We start from the raw sequence: 26,186 nt of genomic DNA on the forward strand, positions 1-26,186 counted from the left end.
GACATGTGCCATGCACGGCACGTGTGTAATTTTGCCCTGTTTCAGCGCGCTCAGCAGATTGGCACCGTTGTCGCACACCACTTTACCAACTGTCAAATTGAGCGGGGTTAGCCACTGATCTGCCTGTGACCGCAAAGCTGAATGGAGTGCAGGACCGGTGTGTCTCTTGGCTTCCAGGCACAACAGACGCAGCACAGCATGGCACCGTCTCACCTGGCACGTCAAATATGTTCTGGGAATCTTGGGGGGCGCAGCGGAAGAGACGGTAGCAGCGGAAAAGGAGGAGTCAACTGAGGAGGAGAGGGAGGATGGAGTAGGAGGAGAAGAAGAGGCAGGCCTGCATGCAATCCGTGGCGGTAACACCAAATCTACACAGGTGCCACGGGTTGCGTGTCTGTGGTCAGATGTATCTTGGTAGACTGTGTGCCAGAGATACACTTGCCGCTGAACGTGGCCATATAGCTCTGGGATGCCCTTCTGGGAGAAATATTTCCTTCCGGGGACCTTCCATTGCAGTGTTCCAATGGCCACAAATTTTCTGAAGGCCTCAGAGTCCACCAGTATATATGGCAGTAGTTTGCAGGCTAGCAGTTCTGGTCATCATCTTTTTTCGCTTGAACATTTGGGGCAAGGAAGCCTGCCTTTTGCCAGATGAACGCGACAACGGCACTGTGGAAGGTGGAGTGGAGGATAACTGGGAGGAGAGAGGAGAAGGAGAAGAGGCAGGATGGTGAGTGCCAGGAGTGTGGCTTTGTGGGTTCTAACGGTGTTGCTCCCACTGGGCTGGGTGATGGGAGGCCAGGTGCCTTCTTAAGGCGGTCGTCCCTAGGTGAGTGTTGGGCCTACTTATACGTTGACAGCACAGGCTGCAGATGGCAACAATATTGTCAGCAGCAGACACGTTAAACAAAAAGCCACACTGCGGAGCCATGTGCCGGCATCCTGGGAGCGCCAGATGTGACCGTGCATGGTGGATGTTTCATTCCAGATACACTAGCAGTCTGCTTTTTGCCTCCTGTGCACTGTAAGTTCTGCCTGCTTCTCCTCCCTATCTGCTGCTCCATCTCTCCCTCTGAACTCCCCTCCTCTTCCTCTCTTGTGGGGACCCACGTGACGTCCATCGACACGTCATCATCGTCACCTTCTCCACCACTGACACTAGAGTAGGCAGCAACAGCGGGGACCACCCTCGTTGGGCTGATCTGGGTACTGTCGTCAGACTGGTGGGTGGCGACCATTGATACCGCCTTTTCCTGATCCGATGCCAAGAATGGCTGCGCATCGGTAATGTCTTGGAATGTATGGGAAAATAATTCCTTTGACTCGAGTGGAAGGGATATGGTGGTGGTAGTGGTGTCTTTGGGGGTGGACACAACATAAAGTGAAGAGGGTGCAGATAGAGAGGATGAGGAGGGTGCAGAAGCGGAAGGCTGAGTGAGCCACTCAACCAAGTCTGGTGCGTCCTTTGAAGTAATCACACGCACCTTCTGCAACTTCCCACTTACGCTCCGGCCTGGTGCACCTGCCCGACCCCTACCACCCCTGCAGAATGCCCTGCCTCTTCCTCTGCCTGTCATTTTCAAAATGACCCTGTGACAAAAGTTCCTATTGAAGAGCAGTATTTGTGGAATAAGGTATATCACACCCCTGCCTCAATAATTTTTTTTTGGGGGGCAGCTGGTAAATTACACCAGTAGAAATTATTGGTTCCAATAGTGTTTTTCACTCTGTGTAGATGCGGTAACGCAGCAAAACCGCAGACAAATGCTGCACTACCGAAATGCACTATATAGAACGTATATTATTGGTATATAAAATCCCTGCTTCAATCAGTTTTTTAGGGGGCAACTGGTAAATCACACCAGTAGAAATTATTTATTGAAATAGTGTTTTTCACTCTGTGTAGATGTGGTAAAATGCAGCAAAACCACAGACAAATGCTGCACTACCCAAATGCACTATATAGAATGTATATTATTAGTAAATAACACCACTGCCTCAATTTTTTTTTTTTTTTGGGGGGGGGGAGCAACTGGTAATTCACACCAGTAGAAATTATTTGTTCAAATAGCGTTTGGCACTCTGTGTGTCTGCAGTATCACAGCAGAACCGCACACAACTGCTGCACAATACAATTGCGCTATAATATACTTTCTATGTTAGAAAGTATATTATATGTATATTACACCCCTCAGTATGTCACACCTATCGATAGCACACCTATACCAGTCCTTAAAAGGACTTTTGTGGCCCTATTAGCTAGCGTTTGGTGTCCCTAACAGCCTGTCCCTGCTCGACACAGCAACATTTCCCTACACTGGCAAAAGACTGAATGTAAAATGGTGGCCAGATCAGGTTTATTTATAAGGTAGGGGCTATGTCCATGTGCTGAAACGTCTCAATTGGCTGTCCTGTACCACCTGATGGATGTGTCATGGGTCAAAGTTTTTCACAATGTAAAAGAATATGGCGGGCGCGAATATCGCCATATGTTCGCATGTTTGGCGAATCAAAGTTCGCAGCGAACCGACCTCCAAGCGAACCGCAAGGCCATATCTACTGAAGAGGAGTCAGAGGAGGATTGTGTCGGGGGGTGGATGAGCTAGAAGAGCATGCTTTAAACTTTTCTGGATCCCTGGTGTTGTCCGTTGCTGGGGGGAGGAGAACGAGGACAACATTATCCTGAATGATGAGCAGGAGCCAGGCCACTCCACTGCTTTCAGTTTAGTGCAAATGGGGGCCTTCATGCTCCAGTGTTTGAAGAGGGACCCCCGTATAAAAAGAATAAAGGGCAAGGACCAGTACTGGGTGGCAACGTACTTAGACTCCTGGTACAAACACAAAATGGAGGAAATGTTACCAACATCACAGAGGGCTGTCAGAATGCAGCAGTTCCAGACCTTGCCTTGAGAAATGCTGCATTCTGCTTTTGCGGGCGCTGGCAGAGGAATTTAGACTCACAGATAAACAGTTGCGGGTACCAATCCAACAGCGCATGCAAGAAGAGGGCGGTGTAAAGATGTGTTGGTGACTTTGGATATGAGATCATTTTTGCAGCCAACCCATCGACAGCCGTCCTCCGGATCCAGCCTCAGGGAACGCCTAGACTGACAGGTGTCTAACTACATCGGGTTAATGGCCCGATGGACTACTGGGTGTGCAGGCTTGACCTGTGGCCAGAGCTGGCAAATTTTGCCATGGAACTGTTGGCTTGTCCCACGTCCAGTGTCCTGTCTGAAAGGACGTTCAGCGCAGCAGGGGGGATCGTGACGGATAAGCGCACTCGCCTAGCTCACGATAGTGTGGACTACCTCACATTTCTAAAAATTAATGAGGCATGGATCTCGGAGGAATTCAACACATGTGACGAGTCGACCACGTTTGATTAAATTTCCTCATGACAGCCCACAAATATCCGCCACTACCCAGAACAAATAATGGTCCCTGTCTTAGGTAAATATTGCGGCATAAAAAGCCTTTTATGTCCATTGAATGCCTAATTTTTGTGGCCTGTACTGGCCGACAGCTACATTTTTATCCTGTGACCGCCTAATGTACCTCCAGCCACAGAATCCAAAGTTCTTTGCCGTCAGGTGAATGCCTATTGCCTAATTTTTGGGGCCTGTACTGGCTGACAGTTAAATTTTTTATCTCTATCCACATAGTCAAACCCTTGTCTCACTCCTCTGCCTCTCATTATGGTGGCGTATGAACCGCATTCAGCATAATGACCTTCCAATGTCACAGGGTCATGTGACTGTGCCCCCGACCCCGTACTGTGCCCCCTTATACCCTGAATTGTGCCCTCTTACCACACCCTGTGCAGTGCCCCTAGTCATTCCCTGTACTGTGCCCTCTTATACCCTTTTATCCGGTCACGATATGGCGGTGTTATCTGCTCACAGTACAGATGTGTCATCCCGTCAATATATGGCGGTGGTATCCAATAACTGGATGGCCATAACTGTATCCCTTTGCCTGCCCACGCCATCCTTTTTTAGACCTGGCATGAGCAGGAAAAATATGTAGATTGCGGTGCTAAGGACCTTTGCGCCACAATCTTTGTCAGAAATACGCCTAACATAGACATATTTCTATATAATAAATTACCACCTAATTGTATTATTATTCGGGGTAGGGCTAATATCTTTATATTATATAGATTCTAGTGTATTATGCTGTGCCCTGTATTTCCCAGTAGAAAATGATCCTTGGGAAACACAGTCCTCATCCCTGACCACCAGGACCAGGTAGCGCTCTGTCAGTATATGGCGGCCTCCCCTCTCCGCCACGCTGCTCCGCTATGTACAGGTGCTTATTCTGACAATAGGGCAGGGTTCACATCTATTTTGCCATCCATTTAATACATACCAAAAATGTATGCGTTAACAGATGCCTCAGACTGATGCTGTACAGTGGCGTCCGTTCACCATACAGTTCCATGGTAGAAAAAAAAATTACGTTAATGTATGCATTTTTTAATGGACTCTGCAGGATACAAAAACGTAGAGTGCTGAACATTTGTATACATCAAACTGATAGTAAATAAAAAATTTCTAGGCTTCAGTAGGGCACATTTTTGAGAGTTTCCCTTTAAGATGCATAAAAATGGCCCCTGATTAAAATACATATCTTTGGTGGGAATTTTTGACAATGATCCCCCTCTGGCATGTCACTGTCCATGTTGTTAGACTATTTGTATAATTCTAGTAAGTGTTTGCTGGCTGTAGATATGACCTGAAGGTTTTTCAGGTTCACCTGCCATTAAAGTGAATGGAGCCCGTTTATCCCACTACTCTGAACACATTTATGTGATAAGTAAATAGGACTAGTGGTGGAATCATGATTTCTATTGCAGTTATTACAGTAACTACATTACTGTGTGTATTTATGTGGCTGTAGGTGATGTCGTTAACGTTTTGTGAGAAAAAACAACCACAACACACATATCTATTTCTAAACAAACATTGACAGACATGATGAAAAACTGGCGCAGGTAGTAATACTGTATATACTGTATGATCTGCTCCTTGGTACACTACTATTCACCTGATAGATAGCTGGGCAATTAACTGAAAGCCAGATCACATGATACTTGTGAGGGTCACATGATGGCTCACATGACTGATGCCATGCTTAGTCCAATCCAGGTCTCCTATGGATGCATTTTACAGGACAAAACTGGGCCACACTAGATTTTTTTTCTTCGTTATGGATATAACAAAGGTCTACGAGCAAAAATTTAAATAGACGTACTTTATATTAGAAAATTCTTGAACATCCTATTCTCTAAAAATAAACAGATATGATCATTAAAACCGGAATACCTCTTTAAGTCCTCTTTTTGTCACCTTTACACTTAGTAAGTAATCTTGACATGTATTTTCCTTTTCCATATGCATATCCTTACATTTATCAACTAGCTGAAGGACCCGGCTTTGGTTGGGTATATTTTATCTATTTCATTTAATGTTTGTGTGTGTCGTTGAAAGATATCAACACTATCCACTAGAACAGTGATGTCTACAGCACCCCGCCCCCAAAATAGTGACCTCCACAGCCCCCCACCCATTAACACTGACCCCCCCACAGTGCCCCGTCCCTTAAAATTTGACCTCCACAGCAGCCCACCCCCTTAACTTTGACCTTTATAGCAGCCTCCCCTTTAACAGTGAGTTTCACAGCATACCACTCCCTTGACAGTGACCTCCACAGGGGCCCGTCCCCTTAACAGTGGCCTTTACTGGATCGGGGTCATGTCCTTTTGAACAGCTCACTCTAAGACAGCAGCACAGTACTGTCTGAGTGGGAGCTGCAGGGAGAAAGTCACCATCCCTCCCACCTTCTGTAGCTGACAGAAGTTGATTTTTGCCTTCATTTTTTCAATCCCTGTTGGCTGAGGAGTGGATGGGGCGTGGCCTAACCAGATCGGGGCTTGGCTTATAGCGACCTAGAAGTTGATTTTTAACTTCATTTTTTCAATCTTAGTCTGCTGAGGAGTGGGAGGGAGTGTGGCCTAACCGGGTAAAGGGCATTTCCTTTTGAACAGCTTATTCTAAGACAGCAGCACAGTGCTATCTGAGTGTGAGCTGAAGGGAGAAAGTCACCCTCCCACCCACCCCTGCAGGTAACAGAAGTTGATTTTTACCTTCATTTTTTCAATCCCTGTCGGCTCAGAAGTGGGAGGGGCGTGGACTACCAAGATTGGGGCGTGGCTTAGCTGTACCTAGAAGTTGATTATTTTTTTTACTTCATTTTTTCAATCTCAGTCGGCTGAAGAGTGGGAGGGTGTGTGGCCTAACTGGATCGGGGGCATGTCCTTTTGTACAGCTCACTCTAAGACAGCAGCACTGTGCTGTTTGAGTGTAAGCTGCAGGGAGAAAGTCACCCTGCCTCCCACTCCAGCAGCTGACAGAAGTTGATTTTTACCTTCATTTTTTCAATTTCCGTCAGCTCAGGAGTGGGAGGGGGCGTCACTTAGTGGGACCTGGGGGCGGGATTCTAAGTCTTTTGAGGGTGGATTGTGGCAGGGGGCGTGTCTGGGCTCCTTCCTGCAAGAGTGACGCCCCTCTGGGCACCTTACTGGCTCATTTGCATACCAAATAAACTGGATTTTCAGAGGATAAAAACATCTATTGCTAAAACAAAGGCACATCTTGAATTAAGGTACTAAGTGCTATAAGGTCATGGCTTTACTTCAATAGCAATTGTCCTGGTGACAGTTTTCCTTTAAATCTCTCCTACAGCAGTGAAGATAATTCGCTGGGTTGTTTATGGAAACCTGGAGTAAAACTGTGTATGTGGAGGCTGGAGGACCTGTGGCTGAAAGGGTCATGTGACCAATCTTCTCTTGGCTAATGCATTTTTTTGGGAATATCTTAGGAACGGTATCTCCTATAGATCTGAACCTTGTCTAAAACCGTCCCAGACACCTGATGTACCTGTGTGCAAATTTTGTGATTGTAAATGCGATGATGCGGATTCCTTTAGCGGACATACACACGCACACACATACTCAGCTTTATATATTAGATATGAATATTTATCACTTCTCCATCCCAGCCTACAACTTATCCAGGTCCTTCTGGAGCAGTGATAACAAAAGCAAACGGTGGGACCATATAGCAATAAAATTACAATAACTTTATTAAGTAATACATATATAAGGATCAGGAGAAAAATAAGGCAAGCCGAAAAAAAATACAAAGAAAAGCGAGGGGCACAACCTCACTGGATAACCACATCCACCATATGTCCCGCAATATGATATAACAATGCCAGACATATAGCTATATTGAAATCCCTATATGAATCATGGATGGTGCAGAAAATACACTAAACCTCTACTGAACAGAGAGTGCAATAAGTCTCTACTGAAGAAAATGAATAAACTAGACTACCAATTAAGGAGTCAAGATTAATGATTCTTGCAAAAAACAAAAATATAAGTTTGATGCAAGAAACAAAATATACTGACCAAACATAAACCAAGGGTATACCATATGGAGTGAAAATGTTATGTTGGAAAATAAAAAACCACCAACCTCAAGGGAAAAAACCAAGGTAAGTATAGACACTGTGGCATAAATAGGTATATCCACAATCCAGTCATACAATCTACATACCCAGGGACACGGTTTAAACAGTAGATCTATGGAGCCCCTCGCGCAGAACCTCAATGTGCGTTTCACCCTGAAGGCTTCGTCAGGAGGTAAGAAAAATTTAAAAGTCTAGGGTATATATAGGGAGGAGTATGTGGGAAAATAAAATCACCTGCGTTTACACCATAATGGGCAAGATACTTCCATGATGGCCGGCGCCATCCGTCAGCGCGTCTCCGCAGTATACTGCCCTTGTTTGTCTTAATTACTTTACATTGTTTAGTGTTTTTTGCAAAAAAAGAATAAAATTATATTTCACTGTTCAATCCAACTATACGATCATTAATAAATATATTAAAGAGACTAGGGATGCAATTGACCCTTATGGTGCTCCACCAGTGACCCAATCTGAGTAAAACACGCTACAGTGTTAGGGGTTGAGCCGCTCCTCCAGTATTGCCACTATATTTCTGTGTTTTTGTCTTGTTTTATATGTAGTGTATGTGCCGTTACCTGGCATTCAAACACTCTTTTGCACCTGGTGACCTCCATCACAGGGTCTGATATGGGTGTGGCTTGCAGTCTTGGCTTTGTTCACATTGCACTAGTTGTCCTGCTAGGCGTTTGTGTGGAAGCCTGGCTGCGAGCTGGATTACATCGCCTTCAGACCGTGTTCACACCATAGGTAGCGTAGTGGTAGGACCCTTTGCCATGCTGAGTGACCGTGACGTGGTGCATGAAGGGCTCCGATATTTTCCTGACAGGAATATATTGGCGAAAGTCTCAGCTTTTAATATCTGCATTTATGACTAGCCAGTATAGTCAGTGGCATATCCGTTTGGTGCATTTTTTCTGTGATTTATACCATCTGAGTATGTACCATTAAAAAACAAAATCCATTTTCTATCACTGAACCATTTACTTAAAGGGGTTTTGTCACTTTAGGAAGTGGCAGTTATCATGTAGAGAAAGTTAATATAAGCCACTTACTAATGTATTGTGATTGTCCATATTGCTTCCTTTGCTGGCTGGATTCATTTTTCCATCACATTATACACTGCTTGTTTCCATGGTTACGACCACCCTGCAATCCATCAGTGGGATGTGTGCTTGCATACTATAGGAAAAAAAGTTGCCCTCTCCGGTGGCTGGAACTGTGGGAGCTCACATAGGCCGGTGTTTTTTTATAGTGTACAAGCACAACCCCTAGTATGCATGACACAAACCCTTTGTCTATTTACACATATTTGCCCCCATTCTAAGAATTATCATTTTATTTGTCACCAATTTAAGTAGCACTGTATCAAATTCTTTGGAAAAATCTAATATATATCTCATAAGTGACTCACTATGGTAAAGTTTAGAACGTACCTCTTCATAGACAATTATCATATTAGTTTGACAAGTACTATCCTGCATAAATCCCTGCTGATACGGAGGCATACATAATCTTATTTTCACTCCATACTCCATGAAAAAAGGTACCCCTCTATAATTCACTTTTTGACCCCTTTTTAAATATTGCCACCACATTTGCTATCCCTCAGTCCTGTGGAATAGACCTGTTGTTATGGGGTTCTTAAATATAAGAAACAACTGTTTGTCTATTACATTACTTAGTTCCCTTAGAATACGGGGGTGTATGCCATCTGTATCAGGTGGTTTGTACAAAAAAAACTGCAGTAAAATCCATTGAGAGGACTACTCCTCCTTGAGTCACCTCAATTGTATGCTTGAGCTCAAGAGTCCTTAATGTATTTTAATGCTGGTTTTCTGGAGCACAGCATTAGAACGCAAGTGTGTATGAATATAAGACTTACATAATCGGACTCGGCGTCACTTAAACTATATACCGCTTACTCTTTTAACCTTTTAACTATTTATATATTATCCATATGATATGATATCAAAATCAGAATGGTGATGGTCTTAGGCTACATGCACACAACCGTGCTGTTTTTTGCAGTACGCAAACCGCGGAACCGCAAAAAACGGAAGCCGCCCTTGTGCCTTTCGCAATTAACGGAACGGGCGTCCATTGATATAACTGCCTATTCTTGTCCGTTTTGCGGACAAGAATAGGACATGTTATACACTGCTCAAAAAAATAAAGGGAACACAAAAATAACATCCTAGATCTGAATTAATTAAATATTCTTCTGAAATACTTTGTTCTTTACATAGTTAAATGTGCTGACAACAAAATCACACAAAAAAAAAATGGAAATCAAATTTTTTAACCCATGGAGGTCTGGATTTGGAGTCACACTCAAAATTAAAGTGGAAAAACACACTACAGGCTGATCCAACTTTGATGTAATGTCCTTAAAACAAGTCAAAATGAGGCTCAGTAGTGTGTGTGGCCTCCACGTGCCTGTGTGACCTCCCTACAACGCCTGTGCATGCTCCTGATGAGGTGACGGACGGTCTCCTGAGGGATCTCCTCCCAGACCTAGACTAAAGCATCTGCCAACTCCTGGACAGTCTGTGGTGCAACGTGACGTTGGTGGATAGAGCGAGACGTGATGTCCCAGATGTGCTCAATTGGATTCAGGTCTGGGGAACGGGCGGGCCAGTCCATAGCATCAATGCCTTCGTCTTGCAGGAACTGCTGACACACTCCAGCCACATGAGGTCTAGCATTGTCTTGCATTAGGAGGAACCCAGGGCCCACCGCACCAGCATATGGTCTCACAAGGGGTCTGAGGATCTCATCTCGGTACCTAATGGCAGTCAGGCTACCTCTGGCGAGCACATGGAGGGCTGTGCGGCCCTCCAAAGAAATGCCACCCAACACCATTACTGACCCAATGCCAAACCGGTCATGCTGGAGGATGTTGCAGGCAGCAGAACATTCTCCACGGCGTCTCCAGACTCTGTCACGTCTGTCACATGTGCTCAGTGTGAACCTGCTTTCATCTGTGAAGAGCACAGGGCGCCAGTGGCAAATTTGCCAATCTTGGTGTTTTCTGGCAAATGCCAAACGTCCTGCACGGTGTTGGGCTGTAAGCACAACCCCCACCTGTGGACGTCGGGCCCTGATATCACCCTCATGGAGTCTGTTTCTGACCGTTTGAGCAGACACATGCATATTTGTGGCCTGCTGGAGGTCATTTTGCAGGGCTCTGGCAGTTCTCCTCCTGTTCCTCCTTGCACAAAGGCGGAGGTAGCGGTCCTGCTGCTGGGTTGTTGCCCTCCTACGGCCTCCTCCATGTCTCCTGATGTACTGGCCTGTCTCCTGGTAGCGCCTCCATGCTCTGGACACTACGCTGACAGACACAGCAAACCTTCTTGCCACAGCTCGCATTGATGTGCCATCCTGGATAAGCTGCACTACCTGAGCCACTTGTGTGGGTTGTAGACTCCGTCTCATGCTACCACTAGAGTGAAAGCACTGGCAGCATTCAAAAGTGACCAAAACATCAGCCAGGAAGCATAGGAACTGAGAAGTGGTCAGGTCACCACCTGCAGAACCACTCCTTTATTGGGGGTGTCTTGCTAATTGCTAATTGCCTATAATTTCCACCTGTTGTCTATTCAATTTGCACAACAGCATGTGAAATTGATTGTCACTCAGTGTTGCTTCCTAAGTGGACAGTTTGATTTCACAGAAGTGTGATTGACTTGGAGTTACATTGTGTTGTTTAAGTGTTCCCTTTATTTTTTTGAGCAGTGTATTTTTTTTGCGGGGCCGGCGAACGGAGCAACGGATGCGGACAGCACTGAAGTGAATGGGTCCGCATCCGAGCCGCCAAAACGGCGGCTCGGATGCGGACCCAAACAACGGCCGTGTGCATGAGGCCTTAGCCTCATTCACACGTCCGTGCTCAAATCCGTGAGCAGGTGGTCAGTGATGCATCAGTGAAGCTGTCCGTGAAGTATCTGTGTTGGGTCCGTGAGTCTGTTTTTTGCTGTCCGTGTGCCATCCGTGTTTCACTGACACTGAACAGCTGAAAAATAATTTTCAAAGCATCTCTTTTTAATGATCAGTGAAACACGTATGCAACACGGATGGCATCCGTGTTGCATCCGTGGTTTTCACGGACCCATAGACTCTAATGGACATGTTGGATCCGTCAACACGGACAAAATAGAGCATGCATCCGTGCTAAAAACACGGACCCACGGACCGTGCTAAAACACTGATGTCTGAATACACACACGTCCGTGAAACACTGACGTGTGAATGAGGCTTTACTCTCAGCACTCCTGCCAATCGGCTATTTGAAGGATTTGTTGCACTGCAGCATCTTCCAGGTTTATCTGCACAGTGTCAGCAGAGGGTTTTGCAGCTTTGCCCCATACAAGTGGATAAGACTAAGTGTGTCCCCCGTGGCCATAATGCAGCCCGCATACAGCGGGTCAGCAATACACGGGGCACTGGCTGTGTGCATTCCGCATCAGGGATGCGGACCCATTCACTTGAATAGGTCCGCAAATCAGAAGATGCGGAATGGAAGCACGGAACGGAACCCTACGGAAGAATTACGGAGTGCTTTTGTGGGGTTCCGTTCCATGCTTCTGTTCCTCAAAAAGATAGAACTTGTCCTCGCGGACTCTATTCAAGTGAATGAGGTCGCGATCCGCATGCGGCATCCCCACGATCTTTGCCCGTGCATTGCGGACCGCTGTGTGCAAGAGGCCTAACTTGTAATACCTTGTGCCACCACTTATGTACCTTTTTAACAATGAAAATATAGAATGCTTTTATAATTATTATTGGCGCGTAGTTAATAATTTTCCCCGAGGAATGAATCAGTGTATTCCAAAGTGTGAAACTTGCTAAGCCTGTTATTATACAGGACTGTTTGATTTGTTGCATCTTCATGCATGAGCACAGCTGCCGGCCAGGGCTGCCTCTCAGTGATTGCAAGGAATTTCAACTTCTGTGAACCTAACAGAGTCTCTATATACATGGAACAGCACTATGAAAGATTGAAACACAATAGCAGTGAATTTTCACCAAAGAACTATTACAGAATGAAACCATCCATAGCATCTGTACCTTCAGGTCTGTGTTCCAGAAGCGTCATATTATTTGGGATTTTATGTGAACAGTATTTATTTTGTTATACTCCATATCTATCAAACTGCCTCAGGATGGATGATCTATCTGGTGTATGGTGAGATGCCTTTAACTCTCTGTCAACTGTTGGTTGGCTTAATTTGAGACAGAGTATTTCACCAGAATACTGGAATAATTATGCCACTAAATGTTGCATCCTTTTTAGCTACATCCCTTTTTCGGCCTTTTTCTAAACTTGCCAACTTTTGGTCAAATTTCTGCCAAAATCTAGGTGTACTCACATTAGTAAACGTGATCCATTGTCCCTCTCAAATGCCCAGAATAAAGGTGGTCTTTGAACAGTGAAGTTTTATAAAACACAATGCTTTTTGAGCAATTAAGAGTAATAGAAAATTTACAGTATGATTGTGCATTGTATCTATATGTAGATTTTCTGAATACATAAGTTTGAGTAGTTGCCAACACTTCACGGAGAAGGAGACGTTAGTAAACTTACTCTAGGGAAGTTTCTGTATTAACTTGAAATGAAAGCACACTTCTCAGAAGTTTAAGAGTCATTTTGATGGAACTCGTTATAACTGTGGTTACTGTGAAGGACATATTATCATATGACTGCATTCTGACTATAGAAGTCACTCATTATAGAGCTTTTAATAGCAACAGCAAATCCTGTCTGTAATACTTTGGCTCATTGTTTGTAGAGACTCAGTACATAAATTAGTACACACAGATTTTGAGGTTGGCATAATGTTAGCTTATGAAGCTCAAATAGCATATTTCCACTTTCAGGTTCCATTCATTTGATTTAAGAGTAGACTCTAAAGCATAAGGTTCTTGTTTGGGGTATTCTGTGGAATTTGCACTGTTTCTAAATTGCACATTATTGATTTCTTCTAAATCATGACTGAAATATAGAAAAAAGGAAAGGTCAACATAGATTTGAGAAATTACTTGTTTTCTTTTTATCTTTACAGAGGACATATTATATATCATTGGTAATTCTATTGTGTTTTGGAGCATTTGTAAAATATTGTTTGGGGAATGCAGTATATTCTGAAAGTGTGCCAAGCAAAGGAGATAGCAATGATAGCACAAATAGAATAAACTGTAGTGATGAAAAATAAATATATATACATGCACAGTATGTGTATATATATATATATATATATATATATATATATAGATATATATATATATATATATATAGATATAGATATATATATATATATAGATATGTTCATTCCAGAATATATATATATATATATATATATATATATATATATACTTCAACTGGATCAAAACAGCCTTGTGTTAACAAGGGTGTACCTCCATAATATATAAATCAACAAAGAGAATCGGTACACGTATTTACCTAATAAAGTTAAATTTTATTACGACATAAAATACATACAAACATAAATGTAGAGACCATACAGCATGCTTAGAGGAGACAGTCCACAATATATCCACTGTAGATGGATTAAATTGCTTGACTCGCTGCAATCATTTTCAAAACCCTCTATATCTGGAATCTAGATCAGCATATATTATTGAAAGCTGTATCTAGCCATAATATAGTGATAACTTTTGATGTGGAGCAAGTCAAGCATGGGTCTATGGCGAGCATACATAGCATTCATATACAAAGCTGCATCCTATCTGAGTAGATATAATTTTCAATACATGTTCAATATACATTCAAGATGGATGCATCGAATCGATCAAAGTTGCTCACCTACCCAATGTCCAGTGGTCTACGTGTGGGCTCTCTCTAACAAGCGTACTCCTCGACGTACGTTTCGCTAGTGCTTCTTCAGGAGGACTGTCTCCTCTAAGCATGCTGTATGGTCTCTACATTTATGTTTGTATGTATTTTATGTCGTAATAAAATTTAACTTTATTAGGTAAATACGTGTACCGATTCTCTTTGTTGATTTATATATATATATAGCAAACAAATAAAGTAGCAGCACACCACTAAATGCGCTAAGACTGAGTGAACAGGTGAATTTGTGAACAGGGTCAAATACATGACGCCACTATTTAGTGCAGAGCAGTGAAGAAGCTCTTAGCGCATATTATTGATCAAAAATATGTCGGGCCCACCTACCAGACGGCAAGGTCGCTTCTCATCAGGTGGGACCTACTCTAACACGGAGGGTCCAGCTCCATTGTTACTCTGATTAAAAACACCAGGGGGTGGGGGAAGGGCGGGGAGTGCTAAGTTCCAAAGAGGATGCCTGGTCCTCTATAATATACATATAAGCAAAAAACGGAACAGCACCTCCTGAGACAAATCGCAGGTGCAAGCTACCCGGCAATAATACAGCAAACAAATAGAGTAGCAGCACACCACTATATGCGCTAAGACTGAGTGAACAGTCTTGGTGTTTGGTGTTTTTAATCAGAGTAACAATGGAGCTGGACCCTCTGTGTTAGAGTAGGTCCCACCTGATAAGAAGCTACCTTGTCGTCTGGTAGGTGGGCTCAACATATTTTTGATCAATAATATGCGCTAAGAGCTTCTTCACTGCTTTGCAGTAAATAGTGGCGTCATGTATTTGACCCTGTTCACATATTCACCTGTTTACTCAGTCTTAGCGCATTTAGTGGTGTGCTGCTACTTTATTTGTTTGCTGTATTATTGCCGGGTAGCTTGCACCTGCGATTTGTCTCAGGAGGTGCTGTTCCGTTTTTTGCATATATATATATATATATATATATATATATACATACAGTACAGACCAAAAGTTTGGACACACCTTCTCATTCAAAGAGTTTTCTTTATTTTCATGACTATGAAGGCATCAAAACTATGAATTAACACATGTGGAATTATATACATAACAAACAAGTGTGAAACAACTGAAAATATGTCATATTCTAGGTTCTTCAAAGTAGCCACCTTTTGCTTTGATTACTGCTTTGCACACTCTTGGCATTCTCTTGATGAGCTTCAAGAGGTAGTCCCCTGAAATGGTCTTCCAACAGTCTTGAAGGAGTTCCCAAAGATGCTTAGCACTTGTTGGCCCTTTTGCCTTCACTCTGCGGTCCAGCTCACCCCAAACCATCTTGATTGGCTTCAGGTCCGGTGACTGTGGAGGCCAGGTCATCTGACGCAGCACCCCATCACTCTCCTTCATGGTCAAATAGCCCTTACTTTCAAAGTTTTCCCAATTTTTCGGCTGACTGACTGACCTTAATTTCTTAAAGTAATGATGGCCACTCGTTTTTCTTTACTTAGCTGCTTTTTTCTTGCCATAATACAAATTCTAACAGTCTATTCAGTAGGACTATCAGCTGTGTATCCACCTGACTTCTCCTCAATGCAACTGATGGTCCCAACCCCATTTATAAGGCAAGAAATCCCACTTATTAAACCTGACAGGGCACACCTGTGAAGTGAAAAACATTTCAGGGGACTACCTCTTGAAGCTCATCAAGAGAATGCCAAGAGTGTGCAAAGCAGTTCTCAAAGCAAAAGGTGGCTACTTTGAAGAACCTAGAATATGACATATTTTCAGTTGTTTCACACTTGTCTGTTATGTATATAATTCCACATGTGTTAATTCATAGTTTTGATGCCTTCAGTGTGAATCTACAATTTTCATAGTCATGAAAATAAAGAAAACTCTTTGAATTAGAAGGTGTGTCCAAACATTTGGTCTGTACTGTATATATATATATATATATATATATATATATAGATATATTAGCAAAAAGGACCCGGCTTCGCACAGGTATATTTCATCTATTTCATTTAATATTTGTGTATGTCGTTAAAAGATATCGACAGTATCCACTATAACAGTGACATCTACAGTACCACACCCCTTTAACAGTGACCTCCACAGTGGCCCGTCCCCTTAACTGTGACCTTCACCATTCCCTGCCCCCTTAACAGAGACCTCCACAGCGCCTGCCCCTTTAACAGTGAACTCTACAGCATCCCACCCCCTTAACAGTGACCTCCACAGCACCCCAATACAGTCAATGGGACACCCGAGCATCAAACCAGTCAAACCCTGCTCTGAAGACCTGCACACCTAGATCAATATCATTAGGGTGCTGTTCATGTAATGAACAGCACTATCTATTGGTTTCATAGTCTTATGACAAGAGTAATAGTCTTTTTTCAGCTGAAAAACAAGGCAGATTCTGCTCAATTGCATGTCTTTCCCATATGCCCATGTTTATGCAAATTCGTTTTTACATGACAAAACTGTATAGAAAGGTTATTAAATATTATGTTAGGACAATCAGAAAACTTTTAGTCTCCCTAATGATATTGATCTAGGTGCGCAGGTCCACCCAAGCCATCCAACAGATATGAAGTAACTTTGAGGCTTACTGGCTCTCAGTCTGATGAGAGCTGGTTTGGAATGTCTCATAGTGCACAAGGCTGCCATTATAAGGTATGCTGACTAAGACTGTCATCTGTCTCATGGATAGATTGATGGCTTGCATATACCTGGCTTTTGGCATATAGCCTTTGTGTGGTTGTTTATTGTATGTCATAGATAATAGGACTCCTAATGCAGCTATCATCTTAATGCTGTTTCCAAACCATTTTGATGGGGTTTCCATCAATTTCTAACATTTATTTGTGAACCAGACACCCCCTTCTCTTCCGAGCAGGGGGGCCTATGGCTCTCCCCTTGACTTCCATTGTGCTCGGGTGGTCGGTAGAACACACAAGCATACCAATGTGTTGGGCTAGAGCACCCGAGCACTTTGGTGCTCGATCAACACATGCATATGCACATATTCATTTTTACATTGTGCAGGATGTTTTGTATCTTTTTCTGTATTCTTGATTAGTTTGTAGTATACTCTTCAATGAGTGGCACCTTCAAGTGTGAATGTGCTTCTATTTTAACTTGGGAGTAGCATTTTTGTGCACTTTTTCCCCGCCTATCCCACAAACGATATTTATTAGCTGGTACATATAACTGTGCAAGTAGTGAAAATGTATACGTTAATAACTAAATAAATTTCATATTGATGTAATTGTACTGACCTGTAGAGTAGGGTCATCATGTTATTTTTTGGCGCACAGTGAATACTTTAAAAACAAAATCCCCCAAAAATTGCTGAATTGTTTGTTCCAATTTCATACAACAATTTTTTGAACCATTTTGCAATACAAAATATGGTAAATAAATTGTGCCATTTAACAATATGATATGTCCTGAAAAACATAAGCCCTCATATTACTATGTGAAAAGAAAATGTAAAATGTTATGGCTCTTGGAATGCAAGAAATAACAAAAATTTGAGCCTAAGGCCTCTTGCACACGAACGTTGTATGCCAGTGGCCGTATCGCGGCCCGCATACGATAGGTCCACAATACACGGGCACCGGCCCATGTGCACTCCGCATCACGGATGCGGACCCATTCACTTGAATGGGTCCGCAATACAGAGATGCGGAATGGAAGCACGGATCGGAACCCCACGGAAGCACTACGGATTGCTTCCATGCTGTTTCTGTTCGTGCCTCCACACCGCAAAAAAATAGAACTTGTTGAATGGGTCTCGCTCTATCCCGGTATACACATGGATGTTGCCCATGCATTTGGGACCGCAAATTGTGGTCCCCAATACATGCAATGGATGCACAACATTTGTGTGCAAGAGGCCTTAAAGAGGCTTTTCAAGATTTTCATACTGATGATCTATCCTCTGGATAGGTTATCGGTATCTGATTGGTGGGGGTCCCACACCTAGGACCCCCACCAATCAGCTGTTGAAGAAGGTCCCAGCACTCTGGTTTTCCTACTTTTGGCCGAGTGATGACATGTTCATGTGTTGCATGGCCTAGAAGCAGCTCAGCCCCATTCAAGTGTGTGCTTGGTAAGCTGCAACAAGGCAGTAGCGCTTACAGGAGCATCAGAACCTTCTAAAAACAGCTAATCGGCGAGGTTCCTGAGTGTTGGACCCCAGAGGATAAATCATCAGTATGAAAATCTAGGAAAACCCTTCTAATTCTACTGTGCTCACATTTAAAGTAGAAGTTCTCCTTAAAGTGGTTATCCCATGAATAATGTAAAAAATGGAAATCCGATATATTGTACATTACTTTCTTTTCTAACAAACGTAGAACCAGCCTAGTACCTCACATGGAATTTGAGCTTCTGCCATTCATTGTTTGAATTGTTCTCCTAGATTTATTTCAAGCTGGCAGCTCAGGAGGTGTGTCCTTTCTCAAGGGATGTGTCCTTTCTGCTGCTGCTAGTGACAATTAAAAAAATAGAACTGAGCATGTGTTTTAATCCCTGTGAGCTGGAGAAAGAATTTTGAAAAAGATGGTGCTGTAGAGATAGATTTCATTAAATAACATTGGCGATAGTAAATTTTAAATTATGAAATTATTCAGAATCAGGTGCTGGTTTGAAAAATGTAGAATATTTTTCATGGTTCAACCCCTTTTATTGATAACAGCCAAGTAAAAAAATGGGTGAGCTTGAATATCGAAGGGATGGTGAGCAAAATGAAGTTCATATTTATTTTTATTTTTTTACAAAAGAACACTTCAGTTTGGGAATTAGTGAAAAAATCCACTTACATAATGTAATGACCGGCGTCACGCAAAGGGAGGGAAATGGGAAGGCCCTGTCCAAGGGAGAGGGAAAGGTGGTGACCCCTGACTCACCTTGCGGCTGGCACCTGACTGCCCTGACGTCCCTAGACGGGTTCCTCACCCGTACGCCGATCACGTGCCTAAACCCTGGCTTTCCCTAAGATGAGCCCTGTGTAGTGAACGGGGCGGTGGGATCACTAGTCCGCACCACTGACACTAAAGGAAAACACCAAGGAGAGGACAGACAATACAGACAAACATATAATCCCAGGTGGGCGACAACAGCAGACCACCAAGGCCCAACAGGGATCCGGAGGGTAACACTCTGGAACAACAACCAGGGAACACAGTTACACAGCTCCAGTGGGTCAGTATAGAAGTCCAGGCAGGAAGCTCTATATCTGGCAACCAGAGAAGTGGGAGAGGGGAATATAAGGAGGTTGGGAGTGCTGGACAAGAAACAGCTGAGGAGAAGGAGCTACGGATCCCTGAGTGAGCCAAAAAGGGTTGCAAGGCAAACCCAGAAAGCTACCATAAAGAAACAGCACTATATTTCTACATAGAGTGCGCAGCCACCCGCTGCGACTTCCTGACCCCGGGTGTAACGGAGTCAGGCGTGGCTCTTGACACCCTTGTGACACATAATCATGACAGAAGATGTATGAAGGTAAATTTCCCATTTAATACATACTATGGGATGTAAATAATTACTTATACAGCACTGATACCTGCATGTTTGTGTTTTCTCATACAAGGAGCGGACCTCAACTACTATATAATGCATCCGAGGGCAAGAGGAGCACATTTTAAAGACGCACTGTATTTTGGTTTTAATGATTACATTTATTTACCTAGAGACTAAGATGTTGAACAATTTTGCTTGTAGACCTTTATTATAGCCAAACAGTAGCCTCTCCCTAATGAAATAAGGGTATGACCCATTTTACTCCTGTAAAATGCATCCATATAAGAGTTGGATAGGACTAATAAGTATGACAAGTATCGTGGCCTGCCCAGTTATCTAACAGGTGAATAGTAGTGTATTGAGAAGCAGAACATATTCAGTATAATTACTACCAGCAGCATTATCTCATCATGTCCATGTCTGTGTAGAAAGAGAACTGTGTAGAGATCGGCAGCCATTGTACAACTTACCCTACAGACAGGCAGCCATTTTACAAATCACCTACAGATAGGCAGCCATGTAATTAAATGCACACAGTAATGTAGTTATTGCAATAACCACAATAAAAATCTTGATTCCACCAAAAGTTCTATTTGTTTATGACAGGAATGTGTCCTGTGTGCTGACCCAGCATATATTTCACAAAACACTGCTGATTACCAATAGTCAGGGATAATTCTATGTTGTGCCATTTCTCAATTATTCCTTCTAGAAGTTTTTGAAGAAACAATCTGCAATAAAGGTCCATTTGGGTGTTACCAGTTGGAAGAAGGGGGGTGCAGTGCCTCATATTGTCTAATCAATGCTGTCAGTCAGGCTAAGCAGGAACACATCCAACTGGTAACACCCAGATGAACCTTTATTGCATACTGCTGGGAATTTATTCATAAATGTCTAGAAGGAAAAAGTGAGGAAGGGCACAACATAGAACTATATGAAAATATGCATTTTTTTTTTTATGGGTAATGCAAGTAGTTACTAAAATAACATGTCAGTAGAGGTGACAGAGTCTCTTTTACTGATCTACATTTAATGATTTTCTAAGTAAAGAATCAGCTCTATTCCTTTCAAATCTTGAACCAAATCTTAAACCAAGTGACTCATGTAAAGATTTTAAAGGCTGGACAAATATTCTGATCAAACTTAGTTAGTTTGTACAACATAAAATTGTAGCTTAAATGCGGCACCCTTTTTTTTTTTATAAAACAAAGGTAACCTAGACACAGTAGTTACATAGATTCCTTTTCTATTTTGGAATTTTGAGAAAGGGTCATGAGAGGAACATCACCATTTCGGAAAACAGGAAAAAGTTAATTTTTAGAATAAATTTTTAAAAGTGGAAATCTAGTTTAACAGCTATTCCAATAAAATATATTATACACATCTTTGATGTTGGATATTCAGATTTATCGCCATTAACCAGAGAACCATGAATATCTTTGTAATAGAAATTATATAATGACATTTCTGTAAAACACTTCATAAAGAGTGCCTAAAGGGAAAAAGACCAAAATAGAACCTATAGTGACCTCTGGAAAAATCATAAGAAAGAGATGTATTATTGGAACTATTAATAATGTAACCAGAGGGAGTGTAAAATATACCCGTAAGTCCTTGACAAATGGAAACTGGCTGTTCTGCAAGGTAATAGTTAGAAAAACATTGATCATTCCCAAAATTACTTTAGACAGTTTGCAGGTTTATAGGATCCTTTCTTTAGGCATCGTCGTCTGCAAAAAAATATGTCTGTGTTGCAGAGTTTTCCTTAAAATGACTTTATGGTGGCTGCAAAGATTATAGTGGGCAGTGGGCGCTGTTTGTCCTTGATTGTTTGTAGACTAGTAAATTTAGGATGAACATTTTAAACATTGCCTTTTTTTTTCTTTCTGCGTAACAGGCGGTGTTTCTCTATGAAAAACACAATAGGCGCACCATAGGGTAGTACAGTCCAGAACAATAAACAAACTTAAAGTACTCCAAATTAGAGGCTCACCTTGCGATCAATAGGCACAACACTACTGAAGGCTTAAAAGGGGTGTAATGGACCCCCAAAGCAGATGATCATGCATCCAGGGATGTACGCACTTCCATGTAGGGATGCCTGGATTCCCCAAGAAGGCAGATAGATCCAAATAGAAAGAAGAGACTCCCACGGCGCAAAGAACCAATCTTTAATGACAACACAAACTTGATTTAATAGCTTAGCAGATGGTACAATGCGTTTCGGGGCAGGATGCTCCCCTTCATCAGGTACAGGCTGCTCATACAATACAAACATCTTCTAGACACACTTAAATACATAAAAAAAAGCCAAAAAGGCACAGATGGGGGAGTAGAAGGGGAGGTCCTGACCCCTCCACATGTTCCAGTAATGTGCATTCGATGTGGCATGCAAATTAAACTAGACGCTACTCCTCCTGCCCAGTTAGAATGTATGGGTGGGCGGGAGGAGGATCGCATCTGTGTATGTCAGTGAGGACGAGCGGTATTCACCACACTGATCCCGCTCGTAGGTGGAGGGAGAGTTGGGAGGGGGAGACATAATTGACAAAAATAGAAAGGGGAGGGAATAAAACACCCCTGGACGATGTAAGGGGTAAATCATAGTGAAAGGGGAGGCTGACTAAGAGGGGTGGAGCATTTGGGGATAAAAACGCCACCCATTACATAGCAACACATGACCAAAATGATAACAATAAATAAGCATGGATTGGATGACAGAATTGATAGTGAATAAAATATTTAATTAATAGTGGATAATATTAATGCTAAGTAACAGGAACAATTAAAAATTAGATAAAACTATAGTCAAATTGATGTCTAAGATGAACTATACAATCCTGATCGCAGTACAAGATAGGGCTATCCATAGAAGTAATATTCGCATTATGAATGGTATACTGTAATGATGTTTCAATTGAAGATAAAAGCAACGAGCAAACAAGATAATAACATGGAATGGTGTATAGGAGGGGTAGGGTGTCTCAGTGCGCGAGTTAGGGGCACTAATGTCAGAAAACATTTGAGAAAATCCGATAGTTGTATATGAGGGCAAGTAAAAAATCTGGGGGTTGGTTATCTTGAGCCAAAACAGTACCGTAGGTGTTCTTATGGTTCAGAGATCCCTTTCATAAGTTAATCTCAAATGCTTCATTGAGGCCACGTGGATTCAGACAGTTGAGCTTATAGATCCAAAACATTTCTCGCCTCCGCAAGGTTTGAATGATGCTGTAACCATTAGATTTAATCTGCTCTATTGGGGTAATGGTAAATCCGAAGAACGAGCTTTTATGATGCTCAGTGGCGTGCCTGGAGATACTGTGCTGGAGAATTTTTTTTTTAACATTAGATCTGTGTTTATTCAATCTGCTGCGGATGGTCTGGATGGTCCGCCCCACATACTGGAGGCCACAAGGGCACTCGAGTATATAAATTATGTTTGAAGAGCCACAATTCAGATGTCCTTCAATAAAGAAGATATTGCCGCTGGAGTTGTGGACAGTAGTAGTAGTGCGTATGCATTTACAGCATAAGCACTTAGGCTGCTTACACTTGAAGCTTCCCATTGGAACAGTGCTGCCCAAACGTGAATCAAGACCCGGTTTCTGTTTAAGTTGGCTGGGCGCCAGTAGGTTCTTCAGGGACTGTGGCCTCCTGAATGTGAGGCGGGGTCTCTCTGGCAGAATCTTGTTCAGGATGGGCTCTCGTTTGAGGATGAACCAGTGTTTGGAGAGAATCTTTTTAATCATGGTATGGTTGCTGTTAAAAGTGGTTAAGAAGTTGGTACTATAACCTCCCACGGAAGGGTCCTTCTTGGTGGTCATGCTTTCTTTACCTGGTAGGCAATCTTCCTGTGTGAGCACACGGGCTCTATTGAAGGCTGCTTCTATTATCCCAGGGGGGAAGCCTTTCTGTGTGAATCTGGTGCGAATAATCTCACTCTGGGCAATAAAGTCACTGTCTTCTGAGCAGTTCCGTCTGACACATTTGAACTGGCTAAATAGAATATTAATCTTCCACTTCTTGTAGTGGTTACTGGCAAAGTCGAGGTAGCTGTTACAGTCGACTTTCTTGAAATATGTATGAGTGATTATTTTACCTCTGGTGCAGCTGAGCTCTAAATCCAAATATTTGGCAGTTGAGTCACTGTGGGTCCCTGAATGTGTGATGCCCCAGCTGTTGTTATTAATATGTTTAATAAACCCCTCCACCGACGCCCTGTCGCCTTCCCATACAAAAATCAGGTCGTCAATATAGCGACGATAAAAGATGATATTGTTGGTCCAATATCCTGAATTGTAGATGTGGGTCTCCTCAAACGCCCCCTGCTAAGCTATTAGATCCAATTTGTGTAGTCATCAAAGATTGGTTCTTTGTGCCGTGGGAGTCTCTTCTTTCTATTTTTTTTTCTTTCTGTCTTTCTTTGTTCAGCTAAAATTATTGTTCATTGCTAAATTTCAAATAATGAAAAATTGTTTTGGTTGAAATAATCCTTTTTAGTCTAATATGTATGTGGCACTTCTAAAAGCCAGTTTGTCTAAACTACCAGAAATTAGATATAATGTAATCTGAAAGACTATAGGCGGGTTTACACTTGTCGGGTGTCTGGAAGGAAGCATTTGTTTCCAACAGTTGCCTGCTTGATCAGTGAAGGAGGCCAATCTCCTTAACAGTATGAGGACAAGGGATCGCTATTTCGATCGTTTGTCCCCATACAGAGTCATTGTTTCTGGGCAGCTGATCGCTGTTTAGACAGCACAATCTGCTGTCCAGAAAAGATGATTGATGTGCCCGCACGAATGACAGGATCAACCGATGAACGAGTGTTTTGCTCGTTCATCGTGTGATCAGTGACACATTTAGACTGGCAGATTGTCGGGATCGAGCATTCACAGGAACGCTTATTCACAATAATCTGCCTACAATAATCTGCCCGAATATTGGGCAGTGCAAGTCCACCTTATGTCTACTATTATCACACTTATCAAACAGCACACATACAGTAGGTGGAAATGTATCATAGACTGGCATTTTACACTAGTCTATGATATCCCCTGCTCTGCTGGAGGATGCGCCTAATTTATAATGAGGTGCATGCCTCGTCATTAATTAGGCGCATCATCCAGCAATCCGTGCACCTAGACAGTAATCTAAGTTGCCATAGATTTCATTCCTCTTTCATGCTAGAAAACTGGTGTAAAGGAAGCTCTCAGTATATGCCCCATTTATGGGAAAGTAGCTAGGGTGGCATAGAGATGACACTTGTGTCTAAATCTAGATGCAATGACTTGACTTGACGTGGAGGGAATGACAAAATCCCCAACCTTCCATATAATCCATTGAAATCAGAACATGAAAAATACTTTTGTGGCCACTCTCTCCTCCAGCTAAAAGATTAGGACCTAGAAGAGGCAATCTCCTTCAATAACTAATTAAGGCATTTGAAAATGTTTTTTTCTAATCCAGAAAACATCTATGATGGGGCTTATTATGAATGTTTTTAACCACCTCAGCTCCCCTAGCTTAAACTCCCTTAATGACCAGACCACTTTTTACAATTCTGCACTACACTACTTTCGCGGTTTATTGCTCGGTCATACAACTTACCACCCAAATGAATTTTACCTCCTTTTCTTCTCACTTCTCTTCATTTGGTGGTATTTGATTGCTGCTGACATTTTTTGTTATTAATCGAAATTTAAGATTTTTTTGCAAAAAAATGTCATTTTTCACTTTCAGTTGTAAAATTTTTCAAATAAAACTACATTTATATATAAATTTTTCTCTAAATTTATTGTTCTACATGTCTTTGATAAAAAAAAGCAATAAGTGTATATTTATTGGTTTGCGCAAAAGTTATAGCGTTTACAATTCATGTTTTTTTGTTAGGCCGATGTTGAGGAGAAGGTCCAGAAAAATTTTAAATTAGGAAACTTGGATGGGTATCCACCGGAAAGACTGGGCATAAAAGCTTCCCGGGTTGGCGGCTATAAATTGAGTGGCATACCGATTTGTTTCTGCCATGACTAAGTCCAAGAGCTCCGCAGTCAAGAACAGCTCAAAAAATCCCAGTGCCGAACCGATCTGAGCTGTCTCAACCCGAACTCCAGACTGGGCGGTGAAAGGGGGAACTATTGGTGTGGCTGAAGTTGGGGGCTGCCAATCAGGGTTTGCCAGCACCTCGGGGACTCTAGGGGCTCTACGGGCCTGTCTGTGCGGTGGCTGCGACGGGGGAACTAATGCACGTGCCACCGTACCAGCTTCAACTGCTCTTCTGGTGCTCGCCACTTC

This window comes from Bufo bufo, chromosome 2, assembly GCF_905171765.1.
Source record: "Bufo bufo chromosome 2, aBufBuf1.1, whole genome shotgun sequence".
NCBI lineage: Eukaryota > Metazoa > Chordata > Amphibia > Anura > Bufonidae > Bufo > Bufo bufo.